The 19,860-nt window shown below is 33.5% G+C and overlaps 1 protein-coding gene across 23 annotated transcripts in view; it reads right to left on the minus strand.

Annotated features, from left to right (window-relative positions):
- Positions 1–19,860, minus strand: part of ZBTB20 (zinc finger and BTB domain containing 20) — a 761,796-nt gene that overhangs the window by 610,512 nt on the left and 131,424 nt on the right. For 19 of the 23 annotated variants that reach the window (XM_034659426.1, XM_034658883.1, XM_034658692.1 and 16 more), the window contains one exon: positions 1,821–1,872. The gene's annotated coding sequence lies outside the window, so the exon portion shown is untranslated. Of the gene's footprint in view, positions 1–1,820; positions 1,873–10,284; positions 10,379–19,860 lie in introns of all 23 variants that reach the window. The other 4 variants (XM_034658511.1, XM_034658143.1, XM_034658992.1 and 1 more) reach the window with 1 other exon arrangement.

The following is a 19,860-nucleotide window of genomic DNA, read 5'->3' on the forward strand; positions in this document are numbered from 1 at the left end:
AGAACTAGGAAGATCGGTAGGGGAAGAAAGGGATAGCGTTTTGTTTTTTTTTTTTTTTTTAATCTAACCAACAGTTTATAGGAAAAAAGCAAATTACAACTCTTTATTGGTATTCAGGTCTTTTAATGAAACCTCAGGAAAAAAATGTTGAGAAAAAAGTAAATCCCCATATTAAAATCTATTTCCCTTTGAAATAGAGGTGCTCTCCTTTTGTATTTAATGCTTTTACTAAATAATTTTTAAATATTCCAGCTGAAATACTCATAACCAAATGAATTAACAGTCTAACAGATATCCAGTCGCAAACTACTACATTTTATACCATGAGATCTCTTGAAATACACACACACACACACACACACACACACACACACGTTGCTGTTTGGATGCTTAATGTGGTAGCTTCATCTCTACAACCAACCTAAAATACAGTTTACCTTGATTTAGTGAAATAAAAATGAATAATATCGTGAGGAAAAGGAAAGATTAAAAATTATGAATACATTTCTATCTATAACAGCTAGTAGTAAAAACAACAGCTGAGAATTATATTGCTAAAATGCATCTACATATGTGGCTATGGAAACTCTGTGCAAGAATAATGCTGTTACCCACCTTCAAAAAGAGCTGATGAAGTATGAGGTTTAAGAGTACATCTTTAGTACTTCTGTACCTTAAAATATTGCCGAGTATTAATTTTTCATCAAGTTGTCATTTTCTCTGACATTTGGTTTTATTAATCAAGGCATTTATCATTAATTTGTAGAAAATATCGTAATTAAGCCAAATAAAATAAAATCCTTAAAAGGTTAAAATTAGGAAGCAGGTGAATTAGAACTTTGACATTACCCTGTTGACATACTGGAGCATTTTGAAAGCATAGGAATCAAGTTTTTGCAGTGAGTTTGGTGCCTCAATCTTGGGGCTGGCTGGTTTTTAAAAAATGTTATAAAGATTTGATTTAAAGCTCTCTGACAGTTTTGACATTCAGGTGAAAGTACTGCTGCTGCATTTGGAACAATTTGCATATCCCACTGCTAAACGGAATGTTTGAGGTGTGCACTGGTGTAAAGAAATTAAAAACAAGCTATCACACATGCTTAAGTGTATGTATTCACAAAACTGATGGTTGGATCGCAGCACCCCATCCCCCTCCAATGTAATCTGTGATTTACTCTTCTATAATAAATTACCCTACCATGTTATTCTCGCTGGAAGATCTAACCATGCATGTAAGAAGCAAAGTAATTACAGCCCCTCTTGTCTCAGAAACCTTCTTCAATCCCTACGAGCTCTTTATACACAATGCAGCAACACAAGTCTATTGTACTCTTCTTGCCTGAAACTCTGGACTTCTGACTACAAGTAGCCACTAAATCTCATCTGCATGATTTCCTGCATGGTTTTGTTGTCTGTAACAAATGCATTTTTATCTCATACAGTTAGTTATAAAGCTCTTCCGGAGGAGGAATGGGTGCTAACTTTTTGGCTTTGAGCCAATATGTCTATTTAAGAAAAGGGCAAGGTATAAAACCAGAAGAGATCCAAACTGATTTCAAAAACAGGGAAGGGCCATAATCCATTCCCATATAGAAGGAAGAAGAGGTACAGCAACACCCAATTAGGCTGACATTCTGACATGACACAGGGTTCTTCTTTTTTGACTTATAATTTCAGATTATTTTTTAGGTAGACATAGAAAAAGATATTTAATGTGTTAAAGGGCAATAAAGATCTGAGGCAGTAAACCCAAGTCCTTAAATATTGTGAAGCTTTTCAAGAAGACAAAACACTTTCAAGAAAATATCACTGGACATTACCTTCAGTCTTCAGAGTCTTAAAGGGCAATCCTTAATACTTCTTTTTGTGTGGCTGTAAAAAGGAAATACTTAAAATTAGAAATCTTCCAAGGAAGCAATTTAAGTTTCCATAGCATGTCTATAACTAGTCATGAGACGTAGGTAGCTGAGTTTGTGTGTGTCAGCTAGTATCTATAGTTTTCAAAAGGAAAAAAAAAAAGGGGGGGTAACACATTCATTTCTGTATGTGCAGTGCAAGTACAAAGTAAAGTGTAGCACAAATATATGCTTTAAATCACTGCGTGTACAGGGTTTAGAATATAGACCAGGGTATTTATTACAGTATTATTAGAAGCTTTGAGAAACAAACTGAGGGCTTCAGAGGGGAGGGGGGTGGAGGAATGGGATAGGTTGGTGATGGGTAGTAAGGAGGGCATGTATTGCATGGTGTACTGGGTATTATACGCAACTAATGAATCATCGAACTTTACATCAGAAACCAGGGATGTACTGTATGGTGACTAACATAATATAATTAAAAAAAACATTAAAAAAGGCAGCTTTCTTAATTTACACAATTAAGGTTTGTTAGGAAAAACAAAAACATAAAACACAGGTCTTATCCTCAAAATAATGAGTGATGTTAAAGAGATTTGCATAAAGGAAGATAATCCAGAGAATGAAAAGTAAATGGATGGAAAGAAACAGGAACAGAGGGTAACATGTTCAATATGCTTGAACTGGTATATAGTTCCTAATACACTGACATTAGAACATGGCTTTATGTTTCCTGTCTCAGCAAGCAAGGCTATTATTGTAGGGTCCTACTCAGATTTGGAGGCAGGGATATCAAACAAATGGATGAATCAGTTTTAAATTATTTTCCATCCACATGCATTTGATAGTATATACTCAAAGCTAGGACTGGGAGCAGTAAAGCAAGCAAGATGTTGAGGTGCCTTTAAAGCCAATTTGGTGAGTTTGAATATAAAAAAAAATTTACTAGAAACAATTCTCCTATTAAAAATTGAATTTGATACTTTATGTCCTTCAAAAATTACCCCTCTAAATTTGCCCTGAAATCTCAGTGATGACCTTGATGTCATATTAACTAATAATCTCCACAGAGATTCAGCCATTCAAAATCTCAAAAGCAGTTTTACTAATGGAAATGCATACATAAACATAAGCCAATCCTATCAGCCAGTGCATCTACAGAAAAAAAAATTAAATAAAAAAATATTAAAATGAAAAAGATCTAAGGATTTTAATTGATTGGATCTTTAATATGCATACATAATATTTTATGAAGGGAAAACAAAGAATCAAACAGCAAACTACACCAGCGAACCAAAACAAACCTGAGTTTAAGCTGTACTGATAAATGGGATTGAGGAAAGGAAGGTGCTTATAGTCAGGATATCTGAGTAATATCACATTTACCCTGCAACACCAAACTTTAGAAAATTAGAATCTTTTAGAAGGAGTGTGATTAGAACCATTAATCATGGATAAACAGAAAATAACTAAAAAATAGAAAAAAAATGTTCAGATTGTAGGGATGAGGTGGAGAAATTTAATTTGGAGAAAATTAATTTGGCCATTACATGATATATTATAAAAGTAATTTTTATTTATCTCTTGTCTGCCCCACTAGAATGGAAGTGCCATAAGGGCAGACACTGTCTTTTTTCACTGTATTCCAAATTTCATGAAGAGTGTCCACCATATACTAAGATCAGTGAATATTTATTGAATGAAAGCATGAACAGACTGACCAACCTATAAGACAAGCACTAAGTCTGCATCCATTTACAGATAAAGAAATCTGGACTTAAAGAAGTTAAATTTTATAAAACTTTGCTCTTTCACAACTACAAACTTTTACAACCTAAACTTATAATGTCATATAATTAGTACCATGAGTGCAAACAGTAAAGTAACGGCATTGAGAGTGACATGGGCAGATATTTTAAATTGGTTTGGACAGGAAAGCTTCTCCGAGGAGGTGACAATAAGAAAAAGTGTGCATGAAGTGAGAGAGAGTCAAAAAAAGTATCTAGGGGATTAGATGGGCTATTATAAGAGGTAAATGAGTTAATATATATTACCTTGCTTTGTACAATGCACACAGCAAACACTCTTAACATCTATTATTTTATTATACTGCTATTACTTTATAAATAATGAATTTCCCCCACTAAAATATAAATTTGTCAAAGACATTCATTTTTCTTTCCTTATGGCTCCTTAAATAGTGCCTAGCACATATTCAATAAAAATTTACAGAACTGAAAATAGGAAGACACAATTATCAGTTCATTAGAAAAAACAGACTACATGAATATGAAAAATGTCATCATATTTCATATGCCTGAGTCAATCTAACTCTGTTAAACCAATGTCACTTAATCTTTTCTGGGTTTAAAAGAAAAAAGAAAAGCATATAAAATGGCTAGAGTCAATATGTCGTAGATTGAAAAAAGTGAAAAAGAATCAGAAAAAATAAAGTTATCAATATTAAGCCACTATTTTGACCATTTACACACTCTCTCTGCCTCCATCACATTAATACATTTTTCTAGCACAGGATTCTACCATACAGGTTTCCAATTCATTTATGCGTTCCTAATACAAACACAGGGACAGTTATATAGCAAACATTCAGTAAATCTTATCGAACTATATTGAACTAAAATTATCTTCAGTAGTTCTGATGCTTTATAGTTAGTTCAAATTTTAAAAAATAAATAAACCAAATAGGAGGTTACAACAGAAAAAAATATCAAGTATTGGTTTTTGACCCTGCAGCAAAGGAGTAGAGAACAAGGTTAGCTTTCACCAAAGATTGAAATATAGATGACAGTGTGATATTGGCAGTGAAAGAGACAGATTAGTAGAATAGACCACAAGGACTCTTATATGGTATAAGTATCACAGGTAGCATTTTCATAGTGTTGAGACTAATTACATAGGAAAAGTATTTTTTTTTTGTTCCTTACCTCTTACCAGGCACCAAAATATAAAACAGATTGATACATCTGAATATAATAAGTAATCAAAGAGCTGTATGAAAACCTTTGTATATAATTTTCTGAATTCCAAGGTGAGAATTCCTTTTAAGACACAAGACAGTAGTAGAATATAACATAAGCATAAAGATTTATGAATTTCACTACTTAAAATTAAAAATTTTTCAAAGTCAAAAAGTATCTTGAATAAATATGAGGCAAACAATAAAACAGATCAATATTTTAATGTATATGACACCATAGTTAATAATCCATAAATACATAAATGAAACAAAGATCTCATTTTTTTTCAAATGCATAGGCAATTCACAATAGAAGAAACACAAGATAAGATATATGTAAAATAATATTAATCTGTAATAGATAATTATCTGTAATGAATATTCTGTAATAATTAATCTGTACTGAAAGGAATGTAAATTAAAATAGCCTAAATAGTCTAAACAGTGAACTGGTTAAATAAATGATATGTGATATAATGACCAGCTTTCATTAAATATAGCAAGTGAAAATTTACAAAGCATCATTAAGCTTAAAAAGCAGATTGCAAAATGTTACTAATCATAACAATTTTTAATGATTTTGTGTATGATATATACATATATAGACTATGTGCAATGTTTGGTTCTGTGAATAAATGTAGATCTGTATGTATGCATCTATCTATGTATCAGAAAAAACATGTATGCATTAGAAAAAGCATGTAAGGACCTACATACTAAATTATTCCTAGCACTAATCTCAGATATTAAGATAACAGCAGATATTTTTCTTCTTATGATTTCTTTACAAATTTTCTATAATAAACACAAATTATTTTTATAAACATTAAAGTCACTAAAACAAGACCTAGTCTATATTGCAGAAAAAAGATTAGATGACATATTACTAGATTTCCTGAATGTTAAGAAAGCCAGTTGAAAGGTATATCTGTCCCTATTTTTGAAGGCCACCTCTATTTTAAAAAAATAAAAATAAAAGAAGAAGGAAGGAAAGAAGATGGAGCAAGGAGGGAGGTAAGAAGAAGAATAAAGAAAATTCAAAAAAAAAGAAAAGAAAGAAAAATAAGATTTGTCAAAAACAAAAAGAGCAACCACCTATAATTGTATCTCTTAGATTCCTAGGAGCCAAATTTTAATCGATCACATCTTTAACTTAATTTTCAAAGAAATGCACAGCCTGGAATGTAGAAAACTTGAGAAGTTTGAGGCTATATTTATATAGTAAGCATACTATTTATTATAAAAGAAAACAAATAGAACATGCATCAATTTCAGTTATAGGACCACTATATTTTCAATTTCAAATAAATAAAAATTAAGAGCAAGCAAATGATACCTTACAGCAAAACAAATAGAAACTGCTAAAGGCTATCCCGTACTGATATTATAGAAAACAAGTCTTCACTAAATAAAAATTTAAATATGAAGTTTGATTGTATCTCATCGAAAATGGCAAATGAAAACCAATTTACAATCCTTAAAGAACATCAGGAAGCACCTATACATACATGGTCAAGAGGACAAGATGCAGTCCCTCGAATACTGGAAAAGGCTAACTCAGTTCTAGTCCATAATTGGGCGCTTCTTAGAAGGAAGATACGCATTCTGGCTTTGGATATTACCAGAGTTTTTAAAGCACCAGAGAATCTGATAAGTTCTATGGTAGACTTCTCCAAGAATCCATTAAAGTGACCTGACCAAACCCCATAATGAAGCCATCTAAGATCAAATCAAGTTCCATTGAACCAGGCTCTAGGGCAACAACAAAAGACTATTCACTTGACTCAGTCATACTTGCTGTTAGGTATTTCAGTTTCCCCTCCAAACAGAGGGGAAAAGTTCAGAAAGATGATGTACTAAATACTTCTTTTAATCCTAAAATCCAGTCAATTTCTTTTTTTGTCACTTGTCTCTTTAAAAGTAACCCAATCCCTTTCTTTTATTATGTGCAGCTTTACTCTGTTCATTTTTATTTCCCAATAGCAGAATGCCTTAAATAAATTCTTAAAAACCAACACACCAACAAATAAATAAATTAAAACTCAATGACTATAAAAAGTACACAGTCTAACCTGCTTAATTATTAACAGGTAAACAGAATGCATTTCTGAATTATTTACTTAACTCCTTCAACTAAAAACTTTAAAGTTTTTGAGCTTGGAATGTGTACCCTTTCTAAGAATTCATAAATCAATTATTTTAAAATATTCTCTTAAGCCATTTTAATAAAAGCAATTAAAAAACGTCAAAGTTAATGTGAATTTAAACATTAGCACAGTGCATAAGAAATACAACACATTTTTAAGATTTCAGAGGTCAGTAAAATTCCCTTCTTTCCAACTATCCCTTGTCCTGTTTCAGATACTTTATTCCACAATACATTTGGACTGAATGAGTATAAATATTCTCTACTAAATTGTATTAATAAGATGGATATAATAATGATTTTGGAGCATTTATATAATGTTCTTATTCCTAAGCATATCATAAGAAATATATAATTACAAAACTATGGAAAATGTTAATAATTCCAAAACTAGAAGAACAGAAAGGAAAGAATTAACAGTAAATAAAATTCATCATTTTCTCTGGATGAAATACTAGCTCAGCTAATATATTGAAGAATGACTGCTGCTTGGTACAAGTAAACATTGATTACCCGGGATGCTGGTTAATTAAATTCTGGTTAGCTAAGGGTTCACCAGAAACAATAAAGTTTTTGCCTTGATTCTTTCAACTAAAAACCTAAGATATACTAGCAGATTTTCCTGCCTTGGTACATAGGGTTTTATAATTTTATCTTCATTAAAGATGAAAAACTTATTCTGCCATAGAGGATGGTTCTTAATCTTTTGGGGGGTCATAAGTCCCTCTGAGAAGATGACAGAAAACCACGGATCTCTTACTTTAGAAAAATGTACATGTTCACAGTATTTTTTTACATTTCTAGGAGTCCAGGTGATGTGGGAAACAATGGGAAAAGAAAAAATTAAATTCCCTTATTGCCTATAGCCATTGACAAGTCCTTAAAACTGGTAGAGTGACCTTCCTCTAGGAACTCAATTGCCTCGATGTTGACACTATGCTAAGGGCAAAAGGAAAGCTTAGGTTAACATTATCCTGACCCACCCCCCAGGATCCTGTAAGTCTACTTTAACATATAAAACATACACAAATTTCCTTTGGAAAATTCCTTTATCTCTATCCCCCATCCCACCCCAGGATATATCTTGGCAATCATCCTCCAAGCATATGGCCCACTGATACAGAACTGAAGGATCTTATGACTAAGATTTTATTAGACAGTATTAAGTGACCTTTTCCTAACAATAGCTAGCCCCATCAAGGTCCTAGAAAACTTGCTTCCAAAATTCCTTAGAGACTTACACTATCCCTAACCCCCTCCCAACTTGAAAGTATATTAATCAGTCCTGTCACAACCCCAGTGCTGCTCTTTCTGCCCCTGGGTCCTGTTCCTGTGCTTTAATAAAATCACCTTTTGCACCGAAACGTCTCAAGAATTCTTTCTGAGAGTTCAGCCCGAACCCCAACATTTTCACACCACAGGGACCCACCAAAAGATTGTTTGCCCTCTAATTTTACAAAACTATAAATGCATAGACATTGGAGATTGTACTGACAACACAGCGACCCCAGGCATAACAAGGATGTTTAAAGTTGCTTTTTGAAGACATCTTTAATAATGAAGTATTTTCTTATGATTTGTTTCCTTTTAAAAGGAGAGTGTAAAAACAACTTTGCTTAATTTAGTCTTGGTTAAAGGTTAAGTATGTTTCCTTTTAGCATAATTGCACTACCAGAGTTTGAGCTTTAAAACAAAATAGTGCTGTTTTCAAATCATTCCACATTCTAGAAGTGGCAACAATTTTCTTACAGTTTTGTAACTCTTAGAGGAGGTAAGGTGAGAGAGAAAGCTCTTTAATGTTCACCTTTACTTCTAAAGATTATCAGATAATTGCAAATATATAAACCTTCCCTGTATTCAGGTTTTATTCTAAGTACTTTTATGTATATTTGCTTATTTAAACCTCATAAAAACTAGGAGGTGGGTAGCTAGATATCAGATGTCATTACCTTCATTTTATTAATATGTAAACTGAGGCATAGAGAGATTATGTGATTTCCCAAAGATCGCCTCTCTACTGAATGGCAGAACCAGGATTCACACCTAGTCAATCAGGCCAGAGTCTGTACTTCTACAAACAATTATTACGTTTTCAGTTTCAGTCATGAACTGATGGTTTTTCTTACACGGTTTTATATGTAACACAAGTCCACCTCTTCACTGCTATGCAAGACACATTCATAATGTTTTTTCCCAGACATATACATTTGGGGAGTAGTTCATAAGTTGCTGACAAAACTGGTACCACCTTTGTGCAGCTGGCACCACCTTTGTGCAGCTGGCAGTTATATCATTGTTAATTTCCCAGACTCAAATGCCCAAATGGGAAAAAAAAGGCACCACTATCTCAATAAATGTGGAACCCTACAATGAAAGCTGACCCTTCATTACCTTTTGGAAATAGTTCTGGTGAGATACAAAATTGAGTGATTATATACTCTATGTGCAACCAAGACAACAGGATAAATGGCCCATATTGTCATAATAACAGTTCACAAAGTTGAGGGCTGACAAGTTGCTTTTGTGGCCAAAGTTGCAATAACATGAAAATTTTCTTGGTTAATCCTTCTCACCAAGGGATTGCATGCTCCCAGAGATAGCAACAAATTTGTATCTCATTTGCTTTCAGTGCACCAACCTTAATATTTTCAGTAATCCCAGAAAGAGCAAAGGCTGGAAAGAAAGAGAGAGAGAGAAAGACAGAGAGAGGGATGGAGAGGGAAGGAGGGAGGGAGGGAGGGAAGGAAGGAAGGAAGGAAGGAAGGGAGGGAGGGAAGGAGGGAGAGAGGAAGAGAGGAAGGAAGGAAGGAAGGAAGGAAGGAAGGAAGGAAGGAAGGAAGGAAGAACCTTTTTTATAGTTTGTACAGAAACATTTTCAGTTATAAATTTGTTCCATTTAATTTTTATTGAATTACTTCCTACATATAAATGCAATCAAGCAGATACCAGTAAGATACAAATATAAAGGGGCAAAATAAGGCAGAATGTTCAGAGTCTTAAAAATGGTTAAAGATCAGATAAACAGGAAACAAAGCAGGGCAAGGACAAACAGGAATACAGAAGCAAGAAGGCAAAACAGGGGTGCCTGGGTGGCACAGCGGTTAAGCATCTGCCTTTGGCTCAGGGCGTGATCCCGGTGTTATGGGATCGAGCCCCACATCAGGCTCCACTGCTATGAGCCTGCTTCTTCCTCTCCCACTCCCCCTGCTTGTGTTCCCTCTCTCGCTGGCTGTCTCTATCTCTGTCAAATAAATAAATAAAATCTTTAAAAAAAAAAAAAAAAAGAAGGCAAAACAAGAAAGAACCTTGGTAACTGAGGCAGCTTTTCTTCATTAGATCCAGGGACTTTTAATGAAGTAATGAATTCCAATGCAGCCAAGCCAGGCTGGGAATGAAAACCTGGTTAAAATAAGAGGTATATCTGGAATAAAATACCATTCTCAGCTCCTTTTGTCTCTAACTCATCCTACATACCACAATAAAACAAACATTTGGAAATCATCTAGCTATACCTTATTCTCTATAATGATTCCCAATCACTCACACTATCAAATCCAATGTGTTTGGTTTGCAAAATCCTCCATAATCTGGTTCTACTGTGTATCCTCTCTTCCAATTAATGCAGAAATTGTACCCTCCAATCCAATCAGAAATTGTACCCTCCAATCCAATCAGATTAAACCAGTATACATTGATTCAGCAAACATTTATTGAGGCCTATAATATGTTAAGGAGCATTCACATAATTGAAATCTACATGGTCTTGGAGCCAAAGAACAAATGCTAATCTCCAATTTCTCCAAAACTCTATCTCAATGCTTTCCCTTCTCACTCTTCTCCTATTCTTATCCAGGAAACTATGCATGGTCTTCCTTTGGATTCAATAAAAATTGATTCAGATATAATCAGTTCAATCACTCTCATTCTAGCTCAGACACTTACATTTCAGTTTTGAAAATATGATCAAACTAAAAATATATACACAGGGCTAACCACATGTGCTCTTCCCACTAACACTCTCACAAACACAAAACATGGTGGATCTTAAATTAACACAACACACACAAACTCTTACTAGGATCCACATTTGTCTTCTTCTATTCCTTTATCAGGCCACACTTGGTGGGGGCTTTTGAACTTGTTCTTCTAAGGCTCTTCTTCAAGATCATTACATGATGGCTTCCCCTTCTCATTATTCAATCTCAGCTCAAATGGCACCTCGTTACTCTTTATCCCCCAGGTCACTCTGCCCCAAGTCACTCTTGATTCTACTACCTAGCTTTCTTTTTTTCACAGGTTATCACTCTCTGCAATCATTTTGTTTATTTATAAACTCATTCACTGTCTATCTTTCTACATTAGGGATCCTATCAGTTTAGCTACATACAATTCAGTGACAAATTGTTTGCCCCTAGGCATTATGCCTGGCATACAGTAAGCACTCAAATATCTGAAGAATAAATACAAACAAAAATAATTATTAATATTCAATCCATAAATATTTATCAAGCATTTACAGTGAACAAGATGATTTTTTTTTAAAGTTAATTCCCAGGCTGAGGAATGTTCTGCCCCTAACATAATTACATTTGGGAAAAAGATCCAAGATAAATTTGGTGACAGAGAGTTCTTTTTTGTTTTTTTTTTAAAGATTTTATTTATTTGTTTGAAAGAGAGAGAGCAAGAGAGAGAGCACAAGTAGGGGGGAGGAGCAGAGGTAGAGGAAGAAGCAGACTCCCCACTTAGTAAGGAGCCCAATGCGGGGCTCGATTCCAGAACCCTGAGATCATGACCTGAGCTGAAGATAAATGGCAGATGCTTAACTGACTGAGCCCCACAGGCACCTCCACTTAGAGAGTTCTAAACAAAATAAATTGTCAGAGAATTAAACCTATCCTGTCTTGATACTTAAGACTAACATCATTGTTTTTCTCAATCACAGTTCCCTTCACATTCCCCCATTAAACCTATTGATACATCATCATCAACTTTTATAATGTCAAGAATGGTTGAATGAAACTGAATGAAGAAAATGACAGTGTCACATTTCTCATTTTGGATATTTATTGCCGAAATGGATGAGTCGGTATCCATGAAACATGGAAGAGTCAGGATACAACTAAGAGTAGTAAAATGTACAGATTCACTGCCTCCTTCATACAGTGTACAAACATGCTCAGATTTGACAATTCTAAATGTTTCTAAAGGTTAAAAAAAAAGCATTAATTTAAACTAGGGTCAGAAAACTTTTTGTAAAAGGCCAAATGATAAATATTTAAGGCTTTGTAGGTCATACAGTTTCTGTCTCAATTACTTAACTGTGCTATCATCTCATGAAAGCAGCCACAGGCAATAAATACATAAACAAATGAGTATGCCTATATTTCAATAAAACTTTACTTACAAAAACTGTGGGATCATCAGGGAAATGCAAAGCAAAACCAAATCACCTCACATGTGTTAGAATGGCTATTTTCAAAAAGACAAGAAATACGAAGGGTTGGTGAGGATGTGGAGAAAAAGAAACCTTTGTACACTGTTGGTGGGAATATAAATTGGTGCAGCCACTATGGTAAACAATATAGACGTTCCTCAAAAACTTAAAAATAGAACTACTATTTGATCCAGCATTTCCACTTCTGAGTATATACCAAAGGAAATGAAATCACTATCTCAATAAGATATTTGCAACCCAATGTTTACTGTAGCATTATTTACAATAGCTAAGACTTCCTGGAAATAATCTAAGTGTTGACAGATGGATGAATGCATTTTAAAAAAAGTGGCATGTATATGCAATGGACTATTATTCAACCATCAAAAAGAAGGAAATCCTGCTATTTGCAACAACATGGATAGATCTTGAAGGCATTATAAGCTAAGCAAAATAAGTCAGAAAGACAAATACTGTATGATCTTACTTACATCTAATGAAATCTTATGGAATCTAAAAAACAAATAAGCAAACAAAAACAACAAAAGAACTGAACTCATAGATACAAAAAAAAGATTGGTAGTTGCCAGGGTGCAAGGGAGGGGTGGAGAAGAGAGTTGGGTTGTATGTGAAATATGGGTGAAGATGGTCTAAAGGTACAAACTTCTAATTATAAAATAAATAAGCCCTAGGAATCTAAATGTTCATCATGGTGACTATAGTTAAAAATATATTGTAGATTTGAGAGTGGCTAAGAGAGTAGATCTTAAAAGTTCTCACCACACACACAATATTGTAATTACGTGTGGGGATGGATGTTAACTAGACTTATTGGTGGTGATGTTTTGCAATATATACACATATGAAATCATGTTGTACACCTGAAACTTACATACTGTTATTTATCAATTATGTCCCAATTAAAAAAGAAAAACACTAGGACAGATTCGTTGACTTCTGGTCTAAACTCATCAGTAAAGCCTACAGAATTTCTACATAGGGGAGATTAAGCAACAAAATTTAATTATAAGGGCTATTATGAGGACTTGTATTAGAAGATGCTTTTACGAGATATGCAAGTTGCTTTTACATGAATTAAAATACTTTTGGGGGGATTGATGGGAATTACAGGGACCTAAGCCCCTTGTCACCTTTGTCACTGCCACCTAATCCCACAATCAATTTAGGCATATTCTTGGCATTACATTTTGGCCTTATACAGAATCATCATCTTTCCATAAATATCCAATCCATCATATTATTTATATCCTAACATTAAAATTATTTTTGAAAAGCCACAATAAATACTTGGTTGAAGTTTAAAAAATACATTCCCTTTATCCATGCTAATTTTGCAATTCTATTTTAAACAACTATTAATTTTGTCAGGCATGATTTGTTTGTAATAAACTCATTTTGTTCATTGCTCATGATTCCTTTGTCTTCAAGATGTTTACTGATTTCTCTTCCAGTGTTTTATTGAAAATGTTGTCAGGCCATTTCAAGTTACATTTTCATTACATCTATTGTAAGAATTTTTTCTTCCTCAAATTTTTTTAGGTCCTCTAAAGTTCTCAAGTAAAACACACCTTCATATATCCAAAGTACTAAATACCCTTTTACTTGATTCTGATTGATAACTATTTTCAAAAGGCATTCTAAAACTTATTTTATGCTTCTCAAAACTGTATTCTGACACCAAAATAGCTACACAATTAAACTAAAATTTGGTTTGTAAAGATTTTAAATGATAGTATATTGATCCACATTGTCTTGAGATAACTTATTTATTAATTAGTAGCACTATCATTTTCTCTTCTCCACTTTACAGTTGCTATAATAAATTCTACTGCCAATCAGCTTTCATTAAGTTATCAGTCCTTCTATTTGTGATAATCAATACTCTACCTTTCTGCCATCCAATTCTACTTTATCTCTTCTGGCTACATAAATCTCTAGAGCCTATGGTGTCAAAATATTTTTTTAGCTTCAACCATACTTCTGTAAAAACATGAAAACTACAACATTTAAATGTAAAGTTTGCTATTAAGTTACATCACATGTCACACAACCATGAATTTTAAAATAAAATGAGAAAATATAAGAACTTAGATAATATTATAAAAACTGCTTCAGTTGGATTTGCTATTCAATAAATGAAAACACTTGAGAATTCTAGTAAAAATAAACCTTGAGATGGTTGAAATATCCATTCTAAATAATGGGAACACTTAGGTAATTGTCTGTACAAAACAAGGATCAGACTTTTTGAGGTCATAAAAAGCTTGACCTTCTGGGATAAGATGAATGCAGAAAGCGTACCACTAACTTACACAATAGGGATAAGATTGTTGAATCTATCTGCAAAATAACATTTTCAAAAGCTTCATAAAGTAACTGATTCATTAAAGAAATAACTGAAGATTCTTTCTCTTTTCTGATGAAAGACCACAAAACATTGCAATATTTGCAAAAGAGGATGAGGTGCTCGTGTCTCACTTGTGAGACATGAATACCTCCTTTATTACCTATGTTCTTGCTATGTATTGAGAATGTTGAAGAAAAGCAGTTCCAAAAGAATACAGGTTTGCTGATCCGCGGTTCCTGTTAATATCACGATATAACAGAAGCTTTCGCATAAAATCAGGATGACAGTTACTTGCTCTGTACTCAGAGGGACCAATTTTCCCCTATAGACATGAACACAGCACAAATCACAAAGTACCAAAATTGAGTGTAAGTGCAAACCTCTCAATGTCACTCAGGTATCAGCAAAAAGGACCAGTTTGGCTATATAGGAAAAGAAGTCAGGCCCAAGGATTTGAAGGGGAGGGCAGATTGGCATTGGGATAATTTATCTGCCTCTACGATAGTTCATATGTCTCCCTGAAAAGAATTAAACCAACCTTGCCAAAGATTTGTCTTGTTTAGCTACAAGCTGTCTCATTGTATTCTCACCCACTTCCCATCCCCTCCTCAACTATTGTTTTCTTTGGAACAGTTTCTTTTCCCACTCAAACCCTTTAACTTCTCTTTTTCTCTCTCTCTCCCTCCCTCCCACGACACACACACATACACACACACAGAAATACACACTGCATGATGTTAATTGTTAACTTAAAGGATATTTTCTTTGGAAAAAATCACAAATGATTATTGATATGACAGCACAGAAGGATGTCAGCCTGTGAAGAAATAAGGCAACATGATCCAAATCAAGTGCTAGATACATTAGTATACTTACTATGCATCTTCCATAAGGGGATTACCATGCTATAAACAAACTTGACAAGGATTCACATAAAGATCCTAACGGACCTATCGGAAGTAAAGTCAGGCTACTGTGAAATGCTATTAATTGCAGTAAACATGTCAGATTCTACTAACATGATTCTATCTCTCTTTCACGTCAAATACACAGATATTTAGGATAATTTGGTAATTATAAACTGAGCCAAGTTAGAATAAAAGATAGACAGGAACATCTATGAGTGTCAGAAGAAAGAACTCAAAGCCAGAGCAAAGGGGGGAGGCGGGGGCGGAAGACTTATTGGACCCTAGGGCATCATATTCACATATACCCAGATATTTAGGATGATATATGGAATAGTAACACCAATGTGTAGACAACAGACAAGACCTAAAGCCAAAGAGAGGCATGGAGGAACAACTGGGACATGCTTATTAATGGATGCCCAATCCATCAGATTGCAAGTAGAAAAAAATCTACAGACTAGCATGAAGAAGCAGTAAAAATTAACACTTGAATTCTCCCTAGGGCTCTAGGTGGTAAAAAGTCACATGAAAGAAATGTGAAACCCAGATATGTTCCATGGGCGCCTTAGGAATCAGCATTTACACTTTATTCTTAGAACATAAAATCCAAGCTTAAAAATTAACGCAAAAAGAATGTGGATTTCTTTAGACTCTTATGGACGCAGATCTATGGTCACAGGATAGAAGGGAACGCTAAAACACTTTGCAAGGAGCTACAGAACTCTCATATAACAACCTCCTTCAACTAAAAAAAGAAGCTCACCATAATATCAGAAACAGCTCTTCTGAGTTCATTCAGTCAACAACTATATACGAAATGCCTGTTGAAGGCAAGTATGATTAGATCCAAATGATACAGTAGTGAATAGAACATCATTCCTGTCTTTAGCAAGTTTACGTTCTAGTAAAGGGGACAATGAATATAAAATATAAAATACAAGGTCCTGTACAGAAAAATGCCAAAAGTAAAAAGCAGGACAAGGGAAAAGAGAGCGTAGATCTAATGATGCAGGTATTTTAGATAGAGTGCTGACAAAAAGGCATTCTAAGGTGAAATTCTGGCAGAACTCTAAACAAAGTAAAAGAGTGAATCATGAGGCAAAAGATACTTCAAGAGATGAGGCAAAAAAAATTAGTCAATATATAGGAGATTTAAGTATAACTAATAATTTTGAACTAGCTGATGTGTAGAAACTCTTCCCCTCAAGGATTGCATGTTCTTGCCAAACTAACGTGTAGTATTTATAAAATTCAATGATTACTGATCTATAAAATAAGTTTCAACAAACAGCAAAGAACACATATCATACAAAGCATGTTATCTGACCACAGTGCAGTCATATCAGGAATTAAGGCAAAAAAGCCAGTTTAAAAATCCCTATATATTTGGAAACTAAAAAATACATTTATAAATATTCCATGAGTAAAAAAATCATAATGGAAATATTAAATATTTAAAAGTAAACAACAATAAAGACACTACATATCAAAACCTGTGGGATGCAGCTAAAGTGGTACTTAGTAGAAAATTTATGGCTTTAAATGCATATATTACATGTTAAAAAGTTGTAAAATTAATTAGTTAAAGATTTAACTTAGCAAGTTAAAAAATAACAGCAGAATAAAGCCAAATAAAGGAGAAGGAAATAAATAATAAAGATTATAACAAAAATTAATGGCATAGAACTTACATACAATAGAGAGCAAAAATGGGTTCTTTAGAAAGCCAAAATGGTTCTTTAAAAAGACAATAAAATATTGGTTTAAACCAAGTGAAATTATCAAAATTCATCCTAATAATAAAATCTATACTGATCAAAATATTATTAATCATTAAATATTAAGCAAGAAAAAGGCACTAATTAGAAACTTTAGGAATGAGAAGAATATATCTCTAAAGATAAAGGAAATATTAAAATATTATGAGAGAATATACTAAACAATGAAAGGGTAATCAACTTACAAACTGAAATGAAATGGGCAATTTCCCAGAAAAGTGCAACATAACAAAATCAACACAATGAGAAATAGAAAACCTGAGTAACTTTATTATCAATTGATAACAAAATTGATACTAAAAAAGAGAACACAAGAAAGGAAATGTATATGCTAATCTCACTTAAGAATTTAGATGCAAAAATTCTAAAGGAAATAGCAAACCAAATGAGCAAAATGCATGTGCATTTGTGTACATATACATAACTACATAACAATTATAGAATATTTATCCCAAGAATGTAAGAACTGTTTAACATCACAAAATATAAATACAAAAACATTAATTCAAGAAGATACATGCACTCCTGTGTTCACTGGAGCATTATTTACAATAGCTAATATATGGAAAGAACCTAAGTGTCCATCAGTGGAGGAATGGATAAAGATGTGGTGTATATACACAATGGAATACTACTCTGCCATTAAAAAGAAGGAAATCTTGCCATTTGACACAACACAGATAGACCTGGAGGGTATTATACTAAGTAAAATAAGTCAGATGGAGAAAGACAAATACCATATGATCTCAACTTATACACAGAACCTAAAAAACAAAACAAAAGTTCATAATACGGAGAACAGATTGGTGGCTATCAGAGGGGAAGGGCTTGTGCAAAATGAGTCAAAGGGCTCAATTTTATGGTGATGTAGTAACTAGACTTATCACAGCGATCACTTTGGAGTGTATATAGATATCAAATTATAATGTTGTACACCTGACACTTATATAATCTCATATACAAATTTTACATCAATAAAAAAAGAAGATAAGTGATACACACCATATTCAGAGATTAAATGAGAAATATCATCAATCTCTCAATATAAAGAAACAAAAAAACTCCAAACTTTATAAACATGGATACAAGATATGAAATAGACTAAGAAAAAATATTTGCAACATACATGACCAGTGAAGCATTTCTCCCCCCTCCAGTAAATGTGTACTTTTATTTTTTTTTAATTTTTTATTGTTATGTTAGTCACCATACAGTACATCCTTAGTTTTTGAGGAAGTATTCCATGATTCGTTGTTTGCGTATAACACCCAGTGCTCCATGCAATCTGTGCCTCCTTAACATCCATCACCGGCCTATTCCAAATCCCACATCCCCCTCCCCTCTGAAGCCCTCAGTTTGTTTCCCAGAGTCCATAGTCTCTTATGGTTCGTTCCCCCTCCAGTGAAGCATTTCTATTCAGAATATATAACAAGCTGCAACAAATCAATAAAAAAAATAAGCATTATAACTTTAAAAACTGCTGAGAGAATACAACTGAAAAAATCAGAGAAAATAACACCTGATTGGCCAATAAGAATATGAAGAGAAGCTCAACTTCTTAAAAAAGCTAAAATTCAAGTAGCACATAGATAGACTACTCCGATCTTCTTATCAAAAGTTTAAAAGTCTATCATTATCTATTATTGGAAAAAAATCTGGAGACCAATTTTCCATTACCTTGTAAAGTTAAAAATGTATATTCTCTAAACCCAGCAAATTCAAATACAGAAATTCCCTCACATTTACACAAGGAGATACTTACAAAGATATCTACTGTGACACTGACTGTAATAGAAACAGTCTTTCTTACTTAATAGAAAAGTAAAAAAGAAGAAAGAAAAAAGGAAGGAAGGAAATGAAGAAAAGAGTGAAGTGAGAGGAATGAAGGGGATGGGAAAGGAAGATGCACTTAAATGTGCATCAGCAGGAAACGGATATATTGTGGCTCAGTCACACAATGGTATAACACACAGCACTATATACAGCAGCTAAAATGCCTTAGGTCCGTGCATACCAAAACAGATAATCATGAACATAATGTTAAGTGAAACCAAAATATGCTAGAGAATGACCTAGTATTTCTCAGTTCACAAGAGCTCTCAGTGTCTCATTATTATTTTTTAACAGAGCCCTTAGTGTCCTAGTAATGTTTTCTCAGCAAACTTAGCCTAAAAATATATCTAATAGAACCATTTAGTTTGTAGTTTAGTTCTAAACAGCTCAATAAGTATTTATGTCCCAGTCACTTAGTGGTCATACAAAAAAATAATAAACACAAATTGCAAGGAAAATATTATTTTAATTCAATGCTTACATAACCATCCTTAAATTAGTTACTATTGGGATGTGTGTGCCTGTTGAGCACTTCACAACTTCTCAAACCTTGAAATCAG

This window comes from Ailuropoda melanoleuca, chromosome 1 (assembly GCF_002007445.2).
Source record: "Ailuropoda melanoleuca isolate Jingjing chromosome 1, ASM200744v2, whole genome shotgun sequence".
In the NCBI taxonomy this organism is placed as follows: domain Eukaryota; kingdom Metazoa; phylum Chordata; class Mammalia; order Carnivora; family Ursidae; genus Ailuropoda; species Ailuropoda melanoleuca.